The following is a 6,000-nucleotide window of genomic DNA, read 5'->3' on the forward strand; positions in this document are numbered from 1 at the left end:
GTGAATCTGGAGCCAGGGTAATCCCAAGATAATGGGAAATTGCGGAGTGGGAATGACATCGAAACAAATTGTCTCAGAATGAAGTATTCCTACGGTGAGGATTAAGGGTTGAGTAGAAAACTGAATGTATCCAGAACCCAAAGGATCTCCACTGACCGTAGAGACTGAAATGGAATACTCCTTCTTTAGTAAGGGTATAGAATGAGTAGAAACAAATGTAGAGTCAATGAACACACCTCCAGCACCAGAATCAATTAGGGCTTGGGTATAGATCTTCTTTTGTCCAATTAGAAGAGTTACTGGAACAAAGAGTTTCTTGTATAGGGAATGACCACTATTTTGGCTTAACTCAGTTCCCTGGACTAGAGTTAAGCCCTGGCTTTTACTGGCCTAGTAGGACAATCCCTTAATAAATGTCCTTTAAGGCCACAGTACAGACATAAGCCAAGAGTCCGTCTTCTTAAGCGTTCAGTCTCAGTTAATTTTATACTTCCTACTTCCATGGGTTCAGCCTGATCAGTAGTAGGAGAGGCTGGAGTGACTGGACTAGAAAAACGAGGAGCTAAACGAATAGGAGTTCGAGTGGCAGTCCTCTGTGTTCTATCCTTTTCTTGTTGGCGTTCACGAAACCTGGCGTCGAGACTGATACAGAGATTTATTAAGGCTTCTAAGGACTCTGGAAGTTCACGATACACCAATTCATCCTTGAGACGCTCAGAAAGTCCTTTACGGAAAGCGGCTCTGAGTGCTCCCTGATTCCAAGTGGTTTCAGAGGCAAGGGTGCGGAACTCAATTGCATATTGAGAGACTGGTTGATTTCCTTGACGTAAATCCAGGAGAGTTGCTTCAGCAGCGGATGACCTTCCAGGTTTATCGAATACGTTTGAGAATGTAGATAGAAATGTATCAACATCCAACAGTATAGGATCATTCTTTTCTAGCAAAGGTGACACCCAAGCCAAGGCTTTTCCTTTCATTAAGGAAATAAGAAACGTGATTCTAGAAGAGGCAGTAGCAAAGAGAGTAGGGCTATTTCGGAAATGAAGACGGCATTGATTCAAAAAGCCTCTACATTCTTCAGGATTCCCATCATATTTATCCGGAAGAGGAATCCTGGGACTTAGTTGTACCTGAGACTGATTGTTAGGAATCGGAGGAGGTAATGCCTCAATCGGATTTGGATTGGGATTAGGATTGGGAGGTGCGGTAGCAACCAAATTTTGTAATAGAGCAGTAATTTGATCAAGTTTAGTGTCCAGAGACTGCAAGTGAGTGGCATGAGAACCCAAGAGCTGTCCCTGGTGAGCCACGGCCATAGATAATTCAGTGGGGTCCATTTTTATGGCCCGTTTGTAATGTCAGCCGCTCTGGAATCAATCCGGGATGTAACCCAACTGCTAGCGTGAATTGAAAGCACACGCTAGCACACTGAGAAATATCCAGGACGTGACCCACTCAGGAAGCAGATTAGAAGATAACAAAAATGAATATTGTTCCAGAATGCAGGAAAGCCACAAAGGATAAAACGTCCCTTTAAGTAGTACAAAGAACAAAAAGGAAATGCTCTTACTTTGAAGCTTCTGAAAAAGGTCCTCTTTAGCAGGCTTGTAAAACAAAGGAAAAGTTCTCTTTTGCAGCTTGTAAAAGTATAATGTCCCTTTAAGCAGGTTTATAACAAACAGAAAGGCAAAGTTCTCTTTTGCAGCTTGTAAAAGTAAATGTCCCTTTTAAGCAGGTGTATAACAAACAGAAAGGCAAAGGTCTCTTTTGCAGCTTGTAAAAGTAAATGTCCCTTTTAAGCAGGTGTATAACAAACAGAAAGGCAAAGTTCTCTTTTGCAGCTTGTAAAAGTAAATGTCCCTTATAAGCAGGTCTTGTTTAACAAAGAATAGGTTTAAAGGTAAAGGCCAAAGCAAGGTCAGGCAGGCAGAAGTCGGCATCCAAATATCAGCAAAAGGTATAGGCAAAAGACAGGGTCAGGCAAGCAGAAGTCGGCATCCAAGTATCAGCAAAAGGGTAATAGCTACAGGCAAGGTCAGGCAGGCAGAAGTCAATGTCCAAATATCAGCAAGTAGGGATTAGGCAAGAGGCTTGGTCAGGCAGGCAGAAGTCGGTACACAGAAGAATAAAACTGATATGGTACTCACAATCCAGGGAAACAAACAAACGGGCCCAGATTCAGATCTCCCGCCGAGATTTAAAGGGCAGGAGCGTAACCGTCATCAGAGGGGTGTGAGAGAAAGCGTCATGTTGCTAAGCAACATGACGTCAGAGACACAGAGGAGTTCCGGGAGCCGCGGCGACACGGCGATGAACGGAAGCGCTCATGACAGACGGAAAGAATATCAGCATTTATCAACAGTGCTTAGAGCGAAGGGGATCCCATATCAATGGGGTTTTCCCTGCTCCCTTAATGTCTCCCACAAGGGTACTAAGCACACCTGTAAGACACTTGGTGATATACCGGATCTTTGTGCAGCCTTGGGGATAGATCCCCCTCAGCCAGCTATAGTAAGAGATGATGAAGAGCGAAGCGTGATGGCGAGATCTACAAGACCACCCAAAGCTTAGTGGCAAAAGCCTAAGAAGACGAAGAACTCCCAAGACACCTTACCTGCTGACAGCTATGGATCAATCAGGGAAAGCTCAATGGGTGAGATAATTCCATGTTTTATAAACCTAAAACTTTTCAATGAACGTTAGCTTACTTACCGCTTCCTGAACTTTTCCAGTAAGGAGACTGAACACTTTACTACAATTATTTTGAAATTGTTCAGGACTGGTAGCTTTAAAACGCATTAATGTTCTTGTAATTATATACTTACTTAAGTATAGGCCTTAATTAGGGGCAAGCTATTCTACCCCTATGTAGTAACATAATATGTCAAGTTATTTGTTTAGGCTAAGATTATTGTTATTTATGTTGTTGTTGTTATTTATGTCTAAATGCAACTTATCTGCTCTCAACAAATTTATGGAACAGGACTTTTGTAATTCGTATTGGAAAAGGCTTTGCAATTATGTAATGAGACTTGACAATCAGACAAACCCTGACATATAGAAGAAGACATGACAAGCCCTAAACCAATTACTTTCATGACGCAGAATGAAAAAGGATTCAATATACCCCATAAGAGACGTATAGCATTTAATGACATTAGATATAAGCAGGTCGATGTATTATTCCTACAAGAAACACATTACCTAGAGGGACAAGAGCCTAAGTTTTCTGAATCCACTTACAGTAGTCACCCAACAAAGAAGATTTCTGGAGTTAGTATTTTGCTCCATAGTTCTTTACAGTTTCATGTCCAACAAATAGATAGAGACAATGAGGGGAGATATCTGGCACTTCTGGGTTTGCTACATGGGAAGCCAATTACATTGGTAAATGTTTACGCCCCAAACGCACACCAAGCATCTTTCTTTCGCAAAATATCTAATAATATTCTGGCTTTCTACAAAGGCTTTCTCATTGTTGGGACTGACTTAAATACGCCCCTAGACCCAGTATTGGATACCTCCACCGCACAATCACAACTGTCAAGGAAGTCACTTAGGTCTATCAAGGAGGACTTAACACTATTAGGGGTCCATGATGTCTGGCGTGTCCAACATCTATCTAGTAAGAATTTTACTTTCTACTCAGCCCCACAGAATAACCATTCCCGCATAGACTATATTTTTGCAGACCATGGCACTATTGCCTCTGTATTATCCACTGATATCACACCTACTAGCTGGTCTGATCACTCAGCTATAATTTACAGGATGCAATGGTCTGCCCTCCCTTTTAAGCCATATCAATGGCGTTTTGATGATACAATACTTAAAGAAGACTTAATATAACAACAGGTAGAAAACTCCTTAATGGAATATTTTGAGTATAATAACACACCAGGTATAGATCCATTCACTTTATGGGAGGCACATAAGTGTGTCATAAGGGGTGAGATGATAAAACTTAGATCGCTACAAGGTAAAACCCACAGGTTGCAACATGCGACTCTCACCGCTACTTATCAGCATATTGACAATTTATATAAAAATAATCCACACGATGATTCCTTAAAACATCAACATGAACAAGCCAGGCATAAACTTACAAAATTCCTAGACCACTCGGCCCAGAAACATGCGCTGAAATTGCGACAGAAATTCTTTTTAGAGAGTAACAAGCCAGGTAAACTCCTGGCAAGAGCACTAAAAATTAAGCAGTCGACACATTACATCACCACGCTACAAGACCCCCCTAACAAACCCACGGTGGAAACCCAGAGGATGACAGAGATATTTAGAAAATACTATACTGCTTTTATATAATCTGACGCCACATAGAAACAAGATAACACATCAAATACAATGTCAACGATATTTAGACACTATAAAGTTACCCACGATACCTAGAGAGGAACTGGACTCCTTTAACTCAGCCATAACAGCTGAAGAGATAGGAAATGCCATACACTCACTAAAGCAAGGGGAAAATCCTGGTCTGGATGGCCTCACCGGTGGTTATTATAAAAAATTTAAACACCTCCTACCACATTTGCTCTCAGTTTTTAACTGTATTGATGGGTCCCATGGACTGCCCCCTTCTATGCTTGAAGCCATAGTAACAGTTATACCGCAACCAGGCAAAGATACGACGGTTCCATCAAATTACCGCCCAATTTCCCTTTTAAATGTCGATATAAAAATCTATGGAAAAATACTGGCCACGAGAATTAATAAAATTTTACCCACATTGATCCACCCGGACCAGGTGGGCTTTGTGCCGCAGAGAGAAGCCAAAGACAATGCAGTAAAAGTTCTTCACTTAATACAGTACGCAACCACGCATGACATACCCCTTGTATTACTATCTACTGATGCTGAAAAAGCCTTTGACAGATTAGACTGAACTTTTCTTAAACTTACCCTACAGAAATTCGGCTTCCCCAACAGCTTTATACAGAAAATACTAACCCTCTACACCAAACCGACTGCTAAAATCAAAGTCAACTGTACATTATCTAACCCCTTTTGCATATTAAATGGCACCAGACAAGGTTGCCCCTTATCGCCCCTGTTATTTTTATTCTCAATGGAAACTCTTGCCGCTAAACTACGTGATAACCCTGACATAACCGGACGTCCTATAAACAACACCCACCATAAACTAGCACTTTACGCAGACGATCTACTATTGACATTGACTCACCCGACCACATCTCTCTCTGCGGCACAGAGCACCCTAGAAGAAATTGGCCTTTGTTCTAATTATTTAGTTAACAAAAATAAATCCAAAATACTCCCCATCAACTTGAGTGAAGCAGACGTTCACACACTTAGTGCACAAGTACCATACTCGATACAACAGTCCTCTCTAAAATATTTAGGCATTAACCTTGCAAGCAGCGTACATGAATTACATGAATTGAATTATGAACCACTTCTGACAACTATCACCAAGGACACATCAACGTGGCTAAATAAAAATATTTCCTGGTTGGGCAGAATAGGAGTAGCTAAAATGACTATTCTACCTAAAATCTTATATCTATTCCAAACACTCCCCATACCACTATCAGATACCTATCTTAGTAAACTGCAATCAGTGATGAACTCATACATCTGGAGGAAAAGACCTCCCAGAATAGCCAGATCCACTCTTTTTCTATCTAAAAAGTATGGAGGTTTAGGAGTTCCAGATCTAGGTAGATATCGTACAGCAGTCTTTTTAAGAAGAATAGTGGACTGGTGCACACTCCCTCTAAACCATGACAAAACCTGGATGACACTAGAACACGACTTGACCAATTCGGCCCAACTCGGTGTATATTGTTGGCAACCTAAAGGAAACCAACCAGCCATAATAAAAACCTACCCTATAATAAAATAAATGTTTGGTGTGTGGTCAAGGGTTCTAACCACTTACCCACATCTCTCAACGGTCCCCTCCCCTTTGACAACGGCCCTATCTAATCCCGACTTCATAAGTGGGATGTTGGTTACACC

Source organism: Bombina bombina, chromosome 2, assembly GCF_027579735.1.
Source record: "Bombina bombina isolate aBomBom1 chromosome 2, aBomBom1.pri, whole genome shotgun sequence".
Lineage (NCBI taxonomy): Eukaryota > Metazoa > Chordata > Amphibia > Anura > Bombinatoridae > Bombina > Bombina bombina.